The sequence below is a fragment of the Ursus maritimus genome, unplaced genomic scaffold (genome assembly GCF_017311325.1).
Source record: "Ursus maritimus isolate PB19 unplaced genomic scaffold, ASM1731132v1 scaffold_9, whole genome shotgun sequence".
Classification (NCBI taxonomy): Eukaryota; Metazoa; Chordata; class Mammalia; order Carnivora; family Ursidae; genus Ursus; species Ursus maritimus.
Window position 1 is genome coordinate 77,506,811 of NW_024427107.1, and position 21,056 is coordinate 77,527,866.

A 21,056-nucleotide genomic window follows, 5' to 3' on the forward strand; every position below is an offset into this window, starting at 1 on the left:
AAGGTCGCCACATCACATGGTCAACCCCGCACCCACCCGTGCCAGCCGCAGCCCCTGACAGTAAGTGGGTCACTCCTTCTCTGTCCAGGGCCGGCTGCCTGCAGCTGCTTCTCCTCCGTGGTCCGGCTGGTTCCTCCTGCCTTCTTGCCTCTTAGTCCTGGACCCCGCTTGCTACCCCTGCCCCACCCACCCACCATCCACAGCAGGTCCCTGGTGATCTCACATGGCTTCTAGCACTCTCTACATCCTGACCACTGGATGCCTCTCTTGTCCCCACGCCCCGGGGACCCTCCTGCTGCCCGCCAGCTGGAGGTCCAGTAGACACCACAGACTACATGTCCCAGATCAACTCCGTCGGACCTGCTGCCACGACTGCCCTCGCTCACACCTACTCCCCTGCCCTCCCTCTCTTGTGATCCGAGCTGGCCACACTAGGCGGTTCCGCATCCTATCCTCCCATTCTCTCTGCCCCTCCCCAAACCAGGCAGACCCCCCGACTCCTCCAAACCCACCTGACAGAGTCACCAAGACCCTGCATTACCTCCCTCTCTCTCTCTCTCTCTCACACGCACACATGGTGTCTTCATCTCAATCACGAGGCCACTGCTCAGGGCCACAGTGTTGTCCCCCCTCTTTCCCTCACGTCTGGCCCATGTCTAAATCTTCTGGCCTCTACCTTTAAGACACTGTACCATGGACCTAGAATCCATCGGCTTCCCCCTCTCCACCGTGAGCACACAGGTCCGAACCTCCAGGAGGGGGGGTGACTCCAAGATCCCTAACTGCCCCCCCACTCCCCCCTCGTCTACACAGTAGCCAAGGGCTGGAGGGCAAACTCTGCTCAAACCCACCCGAGGCATCCTTGTCCGGAGGAGCGGCGGGGGCCCCAGCTTGGCCTCCCCCACCTCCTGCTCTCCCCTTGCCCCCCGCTGCTTCTGCCTGGGCCTTTCTCCCCCCAGACTCGCTTCCTTCACACGCCCCAAGGCCCGCTCGCTCGCTCACTCCCAGGTCTGTGTTCAAGTGCCACCTTCTCGGAGAGACCTCCTTGTCCTGCGCGCATCGCATGGCCCCGCCACCACCTCTGGCTCTGCCCGTCTCCGCGGCCCTGGCGGCGGCACCCGCAAGAGGTAGGTGGCCAGACTCCCGGGTCCTCTCTGCCCCCACCCTCCGTTCCCCTGCGGCAAATGGGCCTGTGGCCGCCAGGCTGCCCTGGGCCCGGGTAGGGCCCGTATGTTGAGCCCCAGGGTGACACTGCGCTCAGTGGCCCGCACACCCCGGGAGACGCCATGGACACGCAGAAACTTCTCAGGGGCTTCGTGCACCCCAACGATTCGGACCCTCTATAGCCACTGTTTTCTGCAATGAACACAGGAGAGTCTCCCCTCTTGTTTTTTTTAAAAGATTTTATTTATTTGAGAGAGAGAAAGCACGTGCAGGAGCTGAGAGGAAAGACAGCTGAGCAGGGAGCCTGCCCTGGGGCTCCATCCCAGGACCCTGAGATCAGGACCTGAGCCGAAGGCAGACGCTTCACCAACTGAGCCACTCAGGTGCCGCACTCGTTTTTTGTTTTTTTGTTTTTTTTTAAAGATTTTTATTTATTTATTCGACAGAGAGAGAGACAGCCAGCGAGAGAGGGAACACAAGCAGGGGGAGTGGGAGAGGAAGAAGCAGGCGCATAGCAGAAGAGCCTGATGTGGGGCTCGATCCCAGAATACCGGGATCACGCCCCGAGCCAAAGGCAGATGCTTAACCGCTGTGCCACCCAGGCGCCCCTGCCGCACTTTTTTTTTTAAAAGAGAGTAAGAGAGTTTTGGGGCGCCTGGGTAGCGCATCGTTAAAGCGTCTGCCTTCGGCTCAGGGCGTGATCCCGGCGTTCCGGGATCGAGTCCCACATCGGGCTCCTCCGCTAGGAGCCTGCTTCTTCCTCTCTCACTCGCCTGCTGTGTTCCCTCTCTCGCTGGCTGTCTCTCTGTCACATAAATAAATAAAATCTTTAAAAAAAAAAAAGAGAGTAAGAGAGTTTTGTTAAAAAGTCAATATTAGGAAGGGAAAACTTCAGCTGCTGTTTATATGTTTTTTGTGATAAACATGGATTCTTGTTACACATCAAAATACTCCCAGCCTGGGTCCCTGCAGGGTCATGTCTGCAACGCTGCCACCAACAAAGGAAAACAAAAATATTTCCTCTCCTCAGCAATATACTTAGCAATCAAGCGTTTCAACTCAGACTTCAGTGTAAGAATACTCCCATGTGTATTTTCAATTACAATCCCTGTATTTTGTGTAAAGTAGTGTTATTTTTTTTTTTTAAAGATTTTATTTATTTATTCGACAGGATAGAGACAGCCAGCGAGAGAGGGAACACAAGCAGGGGGAGTGGGAGAGGAAGAAGCAGGCTCATAGCGGAGGAGCCTGATGTGGGTCTCGATCCCATAACGCCGGGATCACGCCCTGAGCCGAAGGCAGACGCTTAACCGCTGTGCCACCCAGGCGCCCCTGTAGTGTTATTTTAATGTTAACAAAACAAGGCACACATTCAATAATAAATATCGTGGTGCTATTACCAAAAAAACAAATCCCAGAATGTTCCTTATCCCAAGAAAAGCATCTGAAAAGACTAAGTAACATAAGCTTTAGCTTTGTTTCGAGTCAAATTTCCCTGCATGCGTTAGCAAGGCTCCTGCCTCAGAGACCCGTGGCTCAATCCAATTCCAGGGAGCGCTAATTCGACTGTAATCCCCTCACTTGGAAGGAGTACAACTCCCTGCGGGGATACTTAAAAGTAAATTTGCCAAACGACAGACACAGAAAACTCTCTCAATTGGTGCGGCCAGATATTTGAAATGTCACTCCTGAACACCGGCATCCTGTAGAGGTACAGTATTTTTTTGGGTCAGAATAATTAATTAGGAGTAAATTTGTTGAAAATCCAGCAGATAAAATCCCCAGGACTGTTGGGCCTCTTTAATCAATTCCTCCATAAGAGATACAAGCCCACAACTTAAATAGAAACGTGCTCTGTGTTCTTCAACACTGACAAGAAATCAGTGGTACTTGCACATATCTTAGCTGATGGACTGTGCCAGATGCAGGGCACCGCCATCTTTAAATGACACAATTACGGCATTTCCCACCCACGTCGGGCTCCAGCCACTAGCTGGACCTTGCTTCGTCTGATACCTGTGAGGCAGGGGAAGGGGCCGCTTTCCCGGGTGCCCTCTGCAGCTGGTGAAGACTAGAGACCAGGTTGCCTGTGCCCTGGTGGACCCCATTTAGCATAAGGTGGGATCCTGGTGTCATTTTGGTTGGTCATGAGCCAATCAAGAATGCACACCTTGGGGCGCCTGGGTGGCACAGCGGTTAAGCGTCTGCCTTCGGCTCAGGGCGTGATCCTGGCGTTATGGAATCGAGCCCCACATCGGGCTCCTCTGCTATGAGCCTGCTTCTTCCTCTCCCACTCCCCCTGCTTGTGTTCCCTCTCTCGCTGGCTGTCTCTATCTCTGTCGAAAAAATAAATAAAATCTTTAAAAAAAAAAAAAAAGAATGCACACCTTAACGTGAAGTATGCTGGTACCTTCAAGCTCAAAGCAGAGCTTGGAAATCTGGACTCAGGAATATGCATAAAATGACCCAGGGTCAGTTTTCTGAAATCGTATTAGACGTCACATAACATAAAACGGACCACCTTAACCATTTTTACACTGGACAATTCAGTGGCTTCAGGATGTTGTGCGGCCATCACCACTGTCTGGCTCCAGGACATTTTCACCGCCCCAAAGAGAAACCACACACTTCCCATTCCCTCCTACCCTCAGCCCCTGGCAACCCCTGATCTGCTTTCCTGTCTCCGTGGATTTACTCACTCTGGCGTCTCACATACACAGACCGTGCACGTGGCTTCTTCCCCTGAACACAGGGACATTCGTGTACGCTGTAGCTTTCACAGGCTCCCCGTGAGGAGCTCGCTCCTGGAATCAGCCCACTATCCACCTGCCTGCCCTGGCCAACGAGCAGGAGCGAGGTACCTGTGACGGCTTGGGGCTTTCAGAAGAACTGCAGGATTCCTGCCCTGGCGGGAGGAGACAGCGTGGAGCGGCACCAAGGGAGCCCCGGCCCCGCCAGCCCACAGCAGCGCAGACGCACACCCGGCAGGCCCAGAGCAGAGGCCGTCAGGAGCTCCAGTGTGGGGGCGAAAGTAGAGGATGCAGGGAAGACGTGTGTCCCTAAATCCACCGGAGCGACCGACGCTTGCTCTGCACTGGGGAAAGTCAGAAGCGCACAGCCCCGTGGGCAGCTCCTCGCTAGGAGTTAACCTCCGCAGAGACGCCAGTTACACGAGCAACCACGGCTGACTGTGAGTACAGACACTAGTGCAAACACACCACTTCTCGGGCGTCCCCGTCCTTGATTGCACGTCTCCAGTGTCCTCATTTGTTAGGGACCACACTGAGTACGTGTGGATAAATGACCACGTGCAGGATTTCCTTCAAATTGTTCCCGTAAGGAAATAAACTGGCCACGTGGTAACCCTGGTTGAGGCCGAGGGAAGAATGCTTTGGAGACCATCAGACTGTCGGCTTGCACACGTGAGGAAGTGAGAAGTACCGCAGAAAGTCTCAAAGACGTAACGGCATCGGGGCCGGTGCTCAGGGCGGCTAGGACGGGACGCCTGCCCGGGCTGTTCCCAGGGTGGGGCGGGGGGGGGCACCAGGCGGTGTGGATGAGCACGCGTGCATCTTCTGGGGGGTGGGGAGGGCTGGGGCTATCCCCAGGGCTTCGGGCTGCTCAGAATGTGCCTGGCCAGCTTTGCCCCCCACCGTGGCACGAGGAGCCAGGGCCCAGCGAACACCTCCTCCGGCCATCTCCCCCCAGACTGCAGACTTGAACAGGAACACGAGTGACGACAAATGGGGCTGAGGAAGTCGAATGAAAGGGGCCTTGCAAGCAACGGGGGAAAGCGACGAGCCTGCCCAGAGGCCTCCACGGCGGCCCGAGAGCAAAGCGAGAATGGGAACCTCGTGGCTCTCGTGCAGGGGAAGCTGCCAGGCTCGCTGAGGACATCAGTAAAGGGACAGGCCAATGAACTCCTGTGGGGGTAAGCGGTGTCAAAAATAACTGCTTGCCCCACTCTGCTATTAATACTCCCTGCCTTCAAGTCTGCAGATATACGAAATATGGCCAATATGACAAATTACGCAGAAGGTCCTTTTTTTATTATTATAAATTGTTATGTTCACGGTAAGAAATTTACAAGTCAGGCAGGCTTACTAGTAAAAATATGGCAAGATTTTCCCATAATCACATACACAGAGAAAAGCCATCAATGCACAATGTCCCTCCAAACATCAACTACATTTCTGATTTGCCTAAAGGAAGCAGACAGATTCTAACTCTAGACGGGGGCTCAGTGAGATCCCTCAGCAGACCGCTTCCAACACGAGGGGGGTCCCACCCACTGCGCTCCCTTCCCGCAAAGCAAACGTGGGACAACTGGAACACTGTTCAACAGCTGATGCCTCCAGCACAGCGTGAAAAAACAGAAAAACTGCCCTGTATATCCCCTGATAAAATTGTCACACACATTTATAATTTTGGAAATGCTTCAAGGCACAGAAAATTAAGAATGTTATAATTTAAAAATACAATAATTGGAAACAACCCCAAATGTCTTGTCAAACGAATGGATAAAACAGAATGTGGTATATCCACGCGATGGAATATTCTTCGGCCGTTAAAAGGAATGAAGTCCTAATAACCTGCTACGACACCGATGAACTTGGAAGGTACTCTCAGGTGACGGCAGAGGCACAGAGTCCACATCTGTACAACTCTCTTTGCATGAAACGTCCAGAATGGGCAACTACACTGAGACAGAAAGATTAGCAGTTGTCAGCAGCTGGGCGAGCAGAGAAGAGAGAGGCACCCCCCTCGGTGTGGGGGGTGACAGTTCGGGGCTCACAAACACTGTGAATGTTCTTAAGGCGCTACTGGCACGCTGTCCAACGGTGAACTGTAGGTCACACGTACGTCACGTGCCTGTGGCTAGTGTTTAATCACCGTGCGCTCTCAGCACCGAGCGCCCCACGCCCCGGGACAGAACCGGCGCCTTGCTGCGCGGGGCGCGGCAGGGAGCACGCCCGCCCGACTGCGTTATCAGCACGAACATCCTTCTCATCTTTAACCATAACACACAAAACACAGTGGTCACCTGGGCTTTGTGGGCTGTGTCTTGAAAAAATAAAGCTGTTATAAAAGGCAGGCTAAGCTTCCGAACGTGGATTCTGGCCTGTTCTCTCCCTCCGTTAACAGGCTTCCTGTATGCCCCTCAGCACACACTCTGGGTGTTCCCGCCACGTTTCAGGGTCGGAACCCCAGTCCTGCACAACCAGCCCCCGCGGCCTGCACTCTTCTTCCCAAGCACCAGAGGACTCCCCGACAGAGTCTCTGGGCCCTCCTCCTGCGGCTCCGCAGGCCCAGCAGGCTGCCCGCAGGCAGGGACACAGCGGAGCGCCCAAGCAGACAGCACTCGCCGAAACCCCAAGGAGCAGTCGTGGGCTGAGGCAAGGTCACGGCAGGCGTCGTGTGGCAACCTCGCCGAGAGATGCTCGCTCGTGGCCACGGGGCTCCAGGAAAACCACTGAGTCCCCTGCTCGGCCGGCAGAGCGTCTGTGGTTTGGGTCCACTGATCTACCATCCCTGAAACACCCAGAAGTCCTACATGCTAAGGGAGCCAGATGAGAGCAATAAGGGACGGACTTTTCTGTAGGTTTAGTACTTTCCAGTCACTCCAAAGAGTGATACTAGGGTCATCTGCTGGGTCACAGAGCAGAGTGCTCCAAATGGTCCCATGGGCAGTCCAAGTGACCTCAGGGAGAGTCCTCCCATGCAGGACTAGCACAGCTGAGCAGAGGAAGAGACCACGAAGACCTCATCTGTCCATCTGTCCGTCTGTCGGTCCACGGTATCCAGTGCTCCTCCTTCTCACTGTACTGTGACTTCTCTCTATGCCCACCGGGGTGGGACCTGTTGACATCACCTCCCAGGGACCCCAGCCACTGCTGGCTGGCTCCATGAATGCTGACCGTGGGCTACAGCAGTGCAGGGGTCAGAGAGGTGGAATCAGGCTGTTCTGGAGCAATGAGATAAGCTTCTGACTGGACAAAAGACCAAGGCATTCTCACTTAGCTGTTTGGCAAGGCTTCATGAGAAACCCCCTTTGAGCAGATCCTGGAAAGAAGGAATTTCCAGCAGCAGGAAATGGGTGGGCAGGACGGGCACCACGACCAGGGGATTCCAGGGTAGCATGAGCAGAGGCACCAAGGGCACGAGGGCAGAAGCCGGAGAGGCTGGCGTGAGCCTGGTGAGGTCATACTGGGTCGTGATGCCAGGCTCCAGGGGCTTCCAGCATGTTCTATAAATAGCTGGCAGCCTCTGCAACGGGCCGAGGAGGCAGAGTGACCACAGCAGGGCACCGTGGCCCCTGTCCACCACCTCTGCCCTCCGGCCGCAGCTCCGGCCACACGAGGCTTGGGGTGCTTTACCTGCCCTGTGCCCTCCACCCCACCCGGCACACAGGTGTTGTTCCTGCTGGCTCTACTGTCCAACAACACCTCCCTGAGCACCCTAACGATGGACTCCTTGCACCGGACGCACTACGTACCTGTCCCCTAGTTGTCTGACCCCCACCCAGGGCACAAGCTCCCTGAGAACAAGAACCCACTGTGTGTGTCGGCCTCTCGCCGGCATCTAGCACAGGGCTCAGCACACAGCAGGTGTTCCAACTTTGAGAAAGGAAGGCGCGGTAACAGACTACGGAGACACAGGTCAGAAGCACGAGGGGCGGTGAGGCGAGGGCCCTGCCCTAGTCCTGGCAGCAGACAAGTCCTGGCAAGGTTTCGGGCCTGTCCCGGGGCCGGGGCTACGACAAGGCAGCAGATCAGTCAGCAAGCTCTTTTCCGACGGTTTTCAAACACTCGAGGTGAATGCCTACTGGTTGAGAATCAGTTAGAACGCTTCCCTCTATGTGGGTCACACCACTCACTCATCTTTTTCTAGAGCAGGTCAGAAGCTACTAGCAAAAGCACATACCCACCGTCCTGAACTGCAGCCACCGAGACCAAGCCTTATGCGGGCACACCCGCCAACTAACCCCGAGTGGGCTTCCGGCCGTGCCCTGGGAGAAAGGGACAGGACACTCTACGTCTACATACGGCGGCCACAAGAACCAGCAGGGGAGGGGCAGGGAGGGGGGGGGTCTTCCTCCCACGTCCCACAAAACTGTTCTAAACGCATTCTGGGTTCTAGCCCGGAACGGAAGCCACTTCCGGACTGCGAGCCTTCCTCAGGTGAAGCCCCAACTCCAGGTGCCCCGAGAGAGCGAGGAACACCCGCCTGCGTCCCCGGGTAAAGACGGAAGATCCCTCCACGGAGCAGTTCTACAGACACTCCCACAGAAAGCACCAACAGAATTCACCGAACCAAAGACACCACTCCGTGAAGCTGCCTCTTTCCAAAAAGAAGACTCTGTGACCCGAGGGGAGCCCAGCTCCTCCGCCAACAGCCCAAAACACCCCCAGCCCAATGGGCCCCACTTCCTTCCGCAGCCGGGGCGGGGAGCCCTCCTCCCACCCGCCCCCCACACCGGCTCCGAGGAGCGCGCCTCCGAGACCTGGCAGACGCGGGCGCAGCCCCCAGCCCCCCGAGCTGTCGCAGCGAGACCGGCCGGCCGCACACACGGGAACCCCCACGACAAACCCGGCCCCCTCCTCGGGCACGTTTACTACAGCACGTTTGTGAGGCCGGACGCAGCTCAACTCCCTGGACTCTCACAGCCTCTGCCGCCGGCGCTGCACACGGACCGCGCCGCAGAGGGAGGGAGAGCAGAATTCAGGATCCTCCTGACTCAGCGATTCTCGGGGCGGCCCAGGAATTCCGGGGGTCCCCGGAGCCGCGAGGGGGGTTCCCAAGGTCAGAAGCATTTCTGGCATAACGCGTAACACGCTCCACACACGGACGCTCAGGAGCGGAGACGGCGGGTGCGGGCGCTGACCGGGGAGCGGCTCACCCGGGAACATGCGGCCGCCGTCGGCGGGGGAGCCAGCGACCCACTCGCGCTCCGGGTGAAGCGACGCACAGCAGCCGCTCTGTGACACACGGACTCTTCAGCCTCGGCCGTCTCGCCGTATGGAGGAAAGGTTGCGGCGAGGGCGTCAGGCCGGGAGCGGAGCTTCCTGTCCCAGGGACGACGGCTTGGGCGGCGGACAGACGTCCTCGACGCCGAACCAAGGGGCCCTGCGCTCCCGAGATCAGCCGCCCGGGTCTGAGGCAATGACGCAACTCAAGCCTGAACGAGAAAATTCGAACCGTGGGAAACCTGTCGTCACCATCGCGCGCTTCAAGATTCCAGATCCTGAGAGACTTCGGCTATGCTGCACGGGGACCTCCGGGGGCGGCATGCGTGTGTGTGTGCAGTGACACAGCCAGCGTTTGGAAAACCCGCCAACACAGGAAAGCGAGACTGCCCAGTGAGGCCGCGTGACCCCCGGATCGCACCCCGCTAAGCTCGGGGCCACTCTGCGTCCCACGTGGCTTCAGTCCCCGCACCGCAACCAGCTTCCACGAAGGCACGCCTGGTCGAGGGTCGCCTGGCTGCTGCAGTGGGCCGAGCGTCCAACTCTGGATTTCGGCTCTGGTCGTGAGAGCAAACCCCTTGTCAGGCTCTGTGCTCAGTGGGGAGTCTGCTCCCACCACCCCCCCGCCCCCCACCTTGCTCATACTTTCTCTCTCTCTCTCAAAGGAACGAACTACTACCGGTCGAGTTCTGGCGTGTGGTAGCAAAGAATCAGATCCACGATTATCTGAAAAGGCTACGAACATATTCCTCCCTTTCAGCTACACATCTGTGTGGGGTCAGATTTTTTCTCTTATACTTCACCAAAAACAACAAATTCCAGTAGACTCAATGTGGAGGCCAACTGCTGCTTGTTTTTGGCCAAATCTTAAGGAGATTTATAAGAAGTGTGAAACATATCGCTCTTTTCACTACATCTTTTTTGTTTTAAAAAATTATCTTTCATAAAAATACTATCTATTAATACACATCGGATTTTTCATTGTCTTTATGGCCCATTATTTTTTAGACTCCTTGGTTTTCACTTCTAATACAATGAACATTAATAGACAGAACCCACATAAACAAAGGGTCTTTGGGGTCCTTGATCATCTGAGACCACACAGAGGTCCTGCTGCAGAAAGCTTTCAGAACCACGGTCTGAACGTCCCATTCTGCAGTGTGGACCGTCATCCAGACTATTTTCTGAGAACACAGGGGCTCTGCCTTGGGTCTCTCTGGGCAAGACGGCAGCAGCCGCAGCTCTCGGGGGCACGCCGAAAACCCGAACCGCTGAGGGGCTGCCGACGTGTGCGGTCCGGTCTCCGTCCGACGGCAGCAACAGCAACCACACGGGTCAGCTGGTGGGTGGCTGGTTTGCCGCGACCCAGCCAGCAGGGCTCGGAGACGCGCTCACCCCCGTGCGGCGTCTCACTGACACCCGCGGGGAGGAGGACAGACTGCACCAGTCAGTCAGTCCCCTCTCTCTAGGAAACTGCCAACCATAGAAAGTGTCAAGAGAACAAACACAGAGTTAATCATTAATACACGTGGAACCAGTCCATGCTTGTCCCGGAGCAAGCGAAAGGATCCACGGACACCTCAGGGCATGAAGTTAATTTACAAAGGTCTTCGGGTTCACTGGGTTATATTCTCCACCAACAGAAACCACCCAGAACGGAGAGGGGGGCGAGTAGCTGTCTGTGTGAACACTGAACTCTGGGAGTCCTGTCATAGGGACCGGCGCACAGTTCTGATGCTTTGGGGAGGGGGAGGGGAGACGCTTTGGCAGATCATCACATTACCTTCAAGTTTATTCAGTTACTTCAGTTTAAACAACTATTTATCAAGTGCTCAACTCAAAAGCAGCAAACATCATTCACTTCACCAAATACATAAAATTTCACGAGGGAAAAGAGTTGAGCAAACAGCTTTCCCGCCCAGCTAAGCTGGAGGATTACAGGCCTGATGACCGGTCCTCACCAGCCCCGGGGGCTCGGCCGGCGGTGATCCAGCAAGAGGAGAGAGGAAATCACCTGCACACTTTTGGAAATGCCAGAAAGTCTGCCTTCCTCTTCCCATTTTACAGCTCAATCGTAAAACCACCCGCCACCCAATTCAGGGGCACTAACGTGCCAACTGCACACACAGACAGCAATGCCGCCGGCCCACCACGGAACCGGGTCTGGACGTGCAGATGCGCTCGACGACACGGGCTAAGTGAAGGTCAGTGCACCAACCACAGTGAGCAACATACAGCACAGACCAGGGGCGCCCCAAACAGCCACCATGGCTCACGGTGCTCACGGCTCACAAACAGTGTAGCCCTTTTTGTTCCCATGTAAACAGAGGGGGAGACCATCTCGGGGTCCCGAAGCTGTGCTTCAAAAAGGCCTTTCATCCTGTTACCCAATTCTGGTCAACATCCTTCAGAAAAGCGTAAAGAAGGGGCGCCTGGGGGCTTAGTCTGTTGAGCGTCTCCTTTCGCCGCAGGTCATGATCTCAGGGTCCTGGGATCGAGTCCCCTGCCCCACTCTCTGCTCGGTGGGGAATCTGCTTCTCCCTCTTCCTCTGCCACTCCCCCTGCTCATGCTCTCTCTCAAATAAATAAAATCTTAAAAAAAGAAAAGCATATGGAAGTACTGTCAGAATTCAGTGGCAGAGGTAGCTCCAGAAAACGCCTGAGATATTAACAAAGGGTGGTTACGGAAATTCCCCCACAGTGCTCAGAGCTCTGCAGGGCCAGCCTCACGAAGCATACCAGAGGGCATCACAGATCCATGGTGAAAAAAAAAATAAATAAATAAAAAGCAACAGGGGTAAAACTCAAACCAGTATTCATTAATTCAAAAGAGCATTCTTTAAAAAATTTCAACTGACTACTCTTTAATTAAAACACTGGAAAATCCAAACCCAGTCATTCCAAGTCGATGTTTTCCTTTATTCCTTGGTGAAGGTTATGCTACCACAGAGTTCTCTTGAAGGGTCCTCTACATTTGCATAATTATGGCAAAGCAACGCAAGCTACTCTCCTTGTGTGTTCGACCCCTGGGGCAGGTGCACTGGCCTGTCCCCATGACACCCATGGGGTCAAGGTCCTGGAACGGGCAGGCAGCTGCCCAGCTCCACGTATGGGCTCCGACACATCTTGCTCTCGGCCCTGCGCCTCCATGTGCCTCAGTTGCCTAACCTGCAGCACGAACTGGGATGTGTCGACACAGCTAAAGCAGGTGCACAGCAGGCAGGACAGCCACGTGAGCTGCTGTTACTGACCCGACTTCCTCCCTCACCCCCGACAACTTCACTCTGCAGCTCACGTCACTTCCGGAGCCTCCAACTGCACGTTGTGTGATTCTCCTTCCCATCTTCATCACACACAGGCCTGCGGCCATCCCTGTGGGTCCCTGCCACGTACCTATTCACCACCTTCCGCACACTTCCACTATGAACTCGCCTCAGTCCTGTAATCAGGCTGTAAATAGCACTCCCAGGCTAAGGCTAAAGGCACTGATTTGTCAAATACAAGCATTTAAAACAGACATTCTTAAAGTAAGTAGTGAAGTGGATGGTGACAGGGCACTGTGCAGGCTTCCGGTCCTCATGGCCCAGGAGCAGTCGGCCAGGGGTCAGCTGCCACCAGCTGTCTGCACCTGCTCTCAGTCCCCGGGCCCACAAGGTGCCAGCGGTGTCTGCCTAGCACACAGCACAGCTTCCGTGACACCAAAACACCATCTGAGCAGCAGCAGCTCGAACTCAAAGCCAAAGTACCAAAATGAAAAGGGAACCTCTCGACTACCTGATCAATAGCTGATGCTGTAGGAACAGAAGGACAGCACATCAGGTCAGAAATCACTCTGTGGACTGCAGCAAGTTCAGGGGCAGGGGGCACGTGCGAGAAACACAGGTTAAATGAAGTTTAAACATGTTCAGGGTGGTTCTGGAGGTTGTTTTGTTTTTAAAATCTAGACAAGCCTCCTGCAAGTGTCCATTTCCAGGTCTCTCCTTTGTTACGGGCAGAGATGTCCCCCTTCCCTGCACCCCAGATCCCATCCACACCGAGGCCTGCTTCCAATTAAGACACACTATTGAGTTACAGCGCTAACGTGTCTGCTTTGTTTCTTCTGGGGCTTTGTTTAGAAAACAACTTTGACGGTGTCCAAACAAACAACCAGGGCCAAATACGGGAAGAGTCACTTAGAAGAATCAGAAAAATCTGTTCCCATTCAAAGAAGGGCGTTTTACGAGAAACACGTGCCACACTCATCTGTGTCGTTCTGCCATCTCTAATCCAGGCAGCTCAGCTGGGAGATGTGCCTTTCAGGAGCACGATGGAAAATTCTGTGGACGGACAGGCGCGCTGTCCTGCGGGGCTCAGTGCGGGGTCTTTGGGGGGCTCTACAGCACCAGCACCGAGTCATCCACATCCCTGCACAGGCACCCCGCAGCCCGGCTCGGCACAATTTCTACAGCCCATCATCCAGGCCAGAGCGAAAGCTCCCCGAGTAACCCCACCACCTGCCATACCAGCACCCCGCTTTAGGCAGCCCTCACCAGCCCCAGGCAACACACAACCCGCACAAACTTACCGTGCAGCGTGATTTCCAAATTCCCCAAGAAGCGCATACTTCCCCCCCCAAAGGAGCTGCATCATTTCTCCTACCCACGAAAATAATCGCTCTTATAATAAGTAATATGCACTGAGCACATGCTAGGCACCAGGAGGCATTTTCCATGTAGTAACCTATTTTGCTTTCACAGTAATAACTGTTAATTATGATAATCAGAACAATTAATTATACTACATAATTAATCATGATGATCAATAATTAAGATAAACAAACATATCAAGTTATCTGTTATAACTAAATGTCTCTATATTATATATAAAATATACCATATTAATTATGCTGATAATTCCAGGATATGTAATTTTATATTAATAGTTATTCACTATAATAACAAAAATTGGTACTTTCATTATCCCCACTTCATAAATGTTTCCTCACCGATAGCCAATGTGATGAGAGAAGCCAGGATGTGAACCCAGGGACAGCACCATTCCTCTCTACGGTCAGCCTTGGGGTAGGGCACCCACAAGGCGGGAGATTAGCAGGTGTCATGGACCCCCCCCCACCATGAATGAAGTCAGCTTACTGTAGGGGCTTCTGTGATCAACCCCTTAGGGAAGACATTTTAGCATTCACTGTTTATACCTCAGTGCCTATGTGGTTTTACTAAGCAGTCTATTCCCCCACCCTACACACACATGCACACACACACACGTGCACACACACACGCACCCTCCGCCTCCACATCTTCTCAACCAGGAGCCATGCAAGGTGCTGCAGGTGCAGCCGTGAGACACAGTCCGGCCCTCTGGCAGCTTCTAGTTAGTGAGAGACAGACGCCAAATCACCCCCTCAACACTTCCCCAGGGACTGAAAAAGTGCTCTGAAGGAAAGGGGGTGTGCTAGGCGTACGCGGAAGGAGGATCATGAAACCAGCAGCTAACAGGACTGCCTACCACAGACCATTTATAACCCACAGAATCCTCCCAAGTCAGGAGGAATGTCCACGCCCGTTCCAGCTCGAGAGAAGACTGAGGCACAGGAGCCGTGCTGCACAGCAAGGGGGCCCGGAGTCAGGAATCAGGCCCCAGCTGCCTGTGCTCACGGCCTGTGTCCCGTGGGGGGCCACCACCTGACCTGCACGTACGGCCATCATCTTTTCACTTTAAACACGGGTGCCTCCGCCCCACATGCTCAAGATACTAGGTGAACGGCAGCAACATAAAATTAGCAATGTAGGTGAATCCCAGCTGCCAATACACGTGAAGGAGAAAAAATGTCTAGGGGCGCCCAGCTGCCTCAGTCGGAAGAGTGTGCGACTCTTGAGCTCAGGGCTGTGAGCTCGAGGCCCACAGGTGTAGAGATTACTCAAAAATAAAGTCTTCAAAAAAAAAATAATAAAGACAAGAAAAAAAATGCCTGATTCTTAAACTTATGAGTAAGGAAAGTAACAATTTGGGGTGGTGCCCAGATCCTCACTGCTAATGTGAGACGGATTTCTGAGCGGAGCCAGTATCTGCCCTCCCCCCTTCCCCACTGGAAGAGCAGACTGGGATGAAGGTCATGAATGGGGCTGAGAAGGTGGGGGCGGGAGAGAAGAGGAAAAAAACGTCTGGAAATAACCTCACACATATGAACTCTTCCTCCCAAGGATTATTATGGGTGACTTTTTTTTGTTTATTTCAGTATCTTCTAAATGCTTTGAGATGAGATGTATTCCTCTTATCATGAAGAGAAGAATTTTTGGAAAACTGGAATCAGGAGGCCACACTGCCTGGGGTGACAGCCCACACCAGGAGCGGGGTGCGTGGAGCCCCCACAGCGTGGTGCGGAGGCCAGCACGCCTTCTCCGATAAGGGCCGCGGCTGCTTATCCTGGAAGGCCGCCCCCCAGCCTCCTCTATCGCTGACCCGGGCACACAGAGTATCTCCATGTAGCAGAGGGCGTCACCTGGCACCGGGCAGCAGCTGTTACCAAGTCCTTTTCAGGCTCTGGCGCATACTTGGTAGCAAGTCTTTGTAGCAACTCCGCGAGTCCGCGAGCAACACCAAGACCAATCCCATAGGCAGGCCGGGGGTTCCGGCTCTCCTCACTTTGTTTCAGATTTTTAACTGCAACACTAATAACAATCTTGCTTTCCACTCAGACTACTCATTACCCTCCACAGACACTGAACCGAATTCTCATACCCTAGAACGATGGCAAGGACACGAGACAAACAGAAACGCCATGTAGCACAGGTGGGCTCTGAAGGCACAATGCAGACGGCGACCGTCAGAGAGAAGGGAGCAGAGGGGAGAGGAACCAACGGAGGGGCTCTGGAAGACGAGGCTCTGACCGCACATTATTTGGCTAAACATGTAAAGAGCCGTGTGCAGACATGGGTCCGCTGGTCCGTACATTTGTTTCTCCCACGGATACCGGTTAGCAATTCCGAAACCACTTTCTGTGCACTAGGTCTGACCAAATATGCCAAAATATCGTGCAGAACGAGACGCAGACTTCTCACTACCTGGTACAGAAGTTACAAACAAGGGGAGAGGAAAGCAGAATAAACCTTGTGGTACTGGACTGGTTTCAGAAATATCAGCATGAACTCACGGGTTTTCATATACAGACAGAAGGACAGACAAATCCAGATGTGTGTGCATGTGTGAGAACACATACATATATTTCCTGGCTGTGTCTACCACAAGGACACCCCAACAGCCAAGCACACACCCAGGGCCCCGGTCTACCTGCTTACACCATTCTCCAATAAAAGGAACAAGGACTCCCTGACGGAATGGACCGGGTAGAAAAAATACGTGAGCCTAGAGCGGCTTCTAAGTCCAAACGGGAAATACTAAAACGTGACGGGGGTGCGTTGAAAGGGCTCCACGTCAAGGTCACAAAAGACAAAGCAAGGGACTGTCACAGACTGGAGGGTGCAAGAGACGCAACAATAAATGCGTGGGGGCCTCTAGGCTGCACGAGGTCCCGACATGGACATGGTATGTCCAGAAAACAGACATCATTCAGACTAACAGCCAAGCGGGATTAAGATCTGTAGCTTAGGTAACAGCACTGCTGCAGGAACGTCAACTTCCCGGTGTTGGCAACTGTCCCATGATTCCGTAAGATAACCGTAGGGGGAAGCTCGTACGGGAACTCCGTACTACTTTAGCCACTTCCCCCAAGTCTCAAATGATGTCAAGATACATGGTCAATAGAATATCTGGGAAGGCAATGAAATGAAGCTTCAAATAATGGAGGACAGGGGGCAGGGGAGAAAGAGGTGAGCAAGGCTGGACCGAATTGGTGAGTGGAGTGATGGTGCCCATCACCATGGGGGCTCCCATTTTCTCTTTTGAGAAAGAGACATTTGAATTTTTCCTTATGAACAAGCCCTTTAAAACTTTTTCTCAAAGTCTGCAAACAACGAAAATCTGATCACTTCCACTCGTGCCCTGCAGCAGCCAGGCAACCCAAAGTCAGCCATCTCCAGATACTGTCCCCATTTGCTCCACCCACTGCCCTAAGCACCTGCCCGATGGGCCGCGCTGGTCAGCCCCGAGCCACTTCCCATGTGTTCTCTACCTGTGGCCAGCGGGACCCTTAGAAACACACATGGTACTTCTGCTGGCATTCAGGATGACGAGCACTGCGCCCAGGGCAGCCTCCACCCCTGGGCCTGTCCAGCCCCCTCCCAGGCCCAACAAGCCATGCTCCCTGTCATATGCCCTCTTGGCTCTGGGAACGTGCTCTCCACCTGACCTGCACTAAAAACATCTGCCCTTTTCCATGGATTTGTGGGTGACCCTTTGATTCATGTCTGTGTTCACGACTCAGACACTGAGCTCAGAGGGCAGAAGCTGCCCGAGTGTGGATTCACTGCTGTGTCCCCCACGCCGGGTACGATGCCAAATGCATAGCTGGCACACCATCCTTTTTCCCAAGAGTGAACATCTTTGCCATTAGACATACGGGCCTGAAGCTGGGTACTGAACTCTCGGAGTCTTCCCTGCCCTATTAAAGTACACTTAGCTTTGCTGTGTGCTCCTAGTTCTCCAGGCCCAAACACACTCTGAATCCTGGCAGGAAGACTGGACACTATTTCACAGCTACCCAGCAGATCTGGGCAAAACGTACTTAAACCTAATTTTTTCTTTGCACGAAAATGGCTTATTACATTAAGAATTTCATTCTCTAAAAGGCAGCGATAACTGTAAGTACCGGTAAGGACGTGGGGAAACCGGAACCTTCGACACTTGGTGGGAATGTAAAATGGTGCAGCCGCCGTGGAAGACAGTCCGGCAGCTCCGCGGTCGCAGAGTACCACCCCGCGATTCCACTCCCAGGTACGTGTCCAAGAGAAATGAAAACATATTTCCACGCACCAACTGGCACGCGAACGATCATGGCAGCAGCATTCACAACAGTGGAAAGGTAGAAACAACCACACGCCCGCCAACAGAACAAATAAACAAACTGTAAGCCGTGCTTACAACGGAGCACTTGGGCCTAAAGAGGGATGGGGGCGACCCAGGCCCCGCGAGCCTGAAAGACGCCGTGCTCCGTCAAAGCCGGACACAGACGGTCATACAGTTTAGGATTCCACTTACATAAAATATCCAAGTCCAATCCAAAAGAGATTACCCAACTCATTGAGCCAGGACGCAGAATGGTGGTGGCTGGGGCCGGGGCAAGGGGTACAGGGATTCCTTCTGGGGTGATGAAAATGTTCTGGCCTTGCTAGAGGTGACCGTACTGAATACCACCGAACTGTTCACTCCACGACATCGTGTGGTGGGGCCTGACCGGCTCATGCGGCGGAACGTGCAGCTCCTGATCCCAGGGCTGTGAGTCTGAGCCCCGCTCTGGGTGGAGAGGTTACTTAAAAATAAAACCTTAAAGAAAAAAATAAAATACCTTGTGTTGTGTGAATTTCACCTCAATTTTTTTTTTAAAGATTTTATTTATTTATTTGACAGAGAGAGAGACAGCCAGCGAGAGAGGGAACACAGGCAGGGGGAGTGGGAGAGGAAGAAGCAGGCTCATAGCAGAGGAGCCTGATGTGGGGCTCGATCCCAGAATGCCGGGATCACGCCCCGAGCCGAAGGCAGACGCTTAACCGCTGTGCCACCCAGGCACCCCTCACCTCAATTTTTAAAAAAGGCTACGACATTTTGAAAGAATTTCCTCTTTGAAACATCTAATATTTTTCTTTTTCCCTTGTTAACGATACAGACACACTTGGAAAAGACCACACAAATAATATCAACAGTGGCCGAGAGCACTGGAGGGAGGAGAGCCGTCGCCAGGGAGGCTGGAGGCATCCAGAACACGGCAAACAACCCTCTTACAGCATCCATTCAAAAGATGGCTGAAAGACTCCTTAACAATCATCATTCTACAACATGGACTTAAAACTACCTTATTTCAATAAAAATGTGCAAAAATAAAAGACAAACCACGCTTCAAATAAACGTTTACTGGAATGACACTGAGTACCACTGGAAAGCCTAACAGCTTGTCTTGCAAACTACAACCTACACTTCATCCTTGAAGTTCCTGCAAGGATGGCACCCCCAGCCCACAAGGCCCCCCATTCGCTGCCCCTACAGCAGCACGGATCACCCACCGGGGCGCCCTTCTCCGAGGAGCCTGGGCTCAGGCTCACACCACGCTCCCGGTGGCCAGGAGTCTCAGTCGTTGGCCATTACAGGAAGAGGATTCCCTGATGGAATGAAATTTAAATCCCTCAAAAAGTCAACCTAGTTCTTTGCTTTTCTTCTAAAGACAAATAAATAAAATAAAATAAAATAAAATAAAATAAAATAAAATAAAATAAAATAAAATGCCACACAGAGCTCCTACAGCTTTACAACCAAATTTCTTACCATCCTTTCTATCTACTTCATAGCATTTATTTTCTAGAGATTTTTCACCCAAGACATCCATTTTCTCCTGAATTCACCTCTAGAATTCCATGACTGAAAGGTTCACCAGCTCGTCATCGAGGACTCCAGCCCCAGGGACTGCACAGCTCCCTGCTCGGTCCCGGGTCATGGTCTGGCCCTGGCGGCAGGCCAGTGCTGGGAGCACGGACGTGTGTCAATGCACCTAGCTCGCACAGGAAGGCAGGTGAGATAGCTGTTCCCTTCTCACACGGAAGACACTGAGCTAAACACAGGTTCAGGAGAGGTCTCGGGCTGCACAGCCCAGAGGGGATGAGGCCAGATTCCCACACCCACAAAGCTTCAAGCTGGGCGCCATGCCTCCCACCCAGTGCTGGCCACCTCCAGCCTACCTCCTGAGGGCACAGCTCCAGACAAGACTGACGGAAGCAGGGGGAGGCAGTCGGCTCCCCCTCGCTCCACCTCCATTGGCCAGACCAAGAGCCAGGCTCAGTGCAACGGACTCGTGGGGCACCCACTGAACCTACCAACATCTAGAACCGACGTACTCACGAGAGGGGGGCTGGGAGGCTGGCAGAGAAGGAAGACTTTTCACTGTTTGCTCTTTGATACGGTAGGATTTGACTTTTCTCATGTGCATCCGTTACCTGTGTAAGTAAGTCATTTCATCAGTGGCCCCCACGGTCCGCTTCCCTCCAGACCCTCGATGTATGGTGCCTCCTTCCATGCCAAACAGAGGTGGGAGAGACCACTTCCACTGAGGACCACAGAATCCCGAGGGCGAAGGAGGACCGCAGCCAGAAAGAGCACTAAGGTGGGCTGGGTGTGGGATTTTTCAAAAGTGCACACAAGTTTCCAGTCACTGGAGCAAAACAAATTAAATGTAATAAACATTTAGTGACGAATAAGAAAACACTACAGGGACACTGGAAACAGACCAAAGATAACCAAGAGGATCGAGGGCACAAGCAAACACAGTTTTGCATTTGTTAATGAAGGACACGACCACCAGGCAAAACACACTGGGTGCTATAAATGTGCAAAGTGAAGATTACGGATTTTTCTCCTGATTTCCTACAATTGCCTTAAACATAGCCCATCTATAAAACAAAAGTGGGGTGCCTGCGTGGTTCAGTGGTTAAGCATCCGACTCTAGGCCTGGGCTCCAGTCATGATCTCAGGGTGAGATCAAGCCCCAGGTCAGGCTCCGCGCTCAGCAGGGACTCTGCTGGCGGACCTGCTCTCCCTCTGCCCTTCCCCGCCTAAGATAAGTACATAAATCTTTTCTTAAAAAATAAATAAATAACTAATAAACCAGAACTTGCCTCGGCTGCTCCTTCCTTACCCTGTCATCAGTGACACCCGTGTTCTCAGGCCAGCTCGGGGGAAGGGTCCCGGCCTCCCGCCCCATGTGCAGGCTTCCCCCACTCCTCCTGCCACCAGCAAGAATCTGGCATCTCCCCACCTGTAGGTGCAAGA

At 53.4% G+C, this 21,056-nt stretch overlaps 1 protein-coding gene and 1 non-coding gene across 2 annotated transcripts in view; one reads left to right on the plus strand and one right to left on the minus strand.

Annotated features, from left to right (window-relative positions):
* The window catches only part of AGO2 (argonaute RISC catalytic component 2), a 102,633-nt gene that overhangs the window by 71,410 nt on the left and 10,167 nt on the right, over window positions 1–21,056 (minus strand). The gene's annotated exons all lie outside the window — the stretch shown is intronic.
* Window positions 15,099–15,230, plus strand: LOC121101770. The gene has a single exon (XR_005833807.1). It is a non-coding gene; the product is annotated as a U12 minor spliceosomal RNA (small nuclear RNA).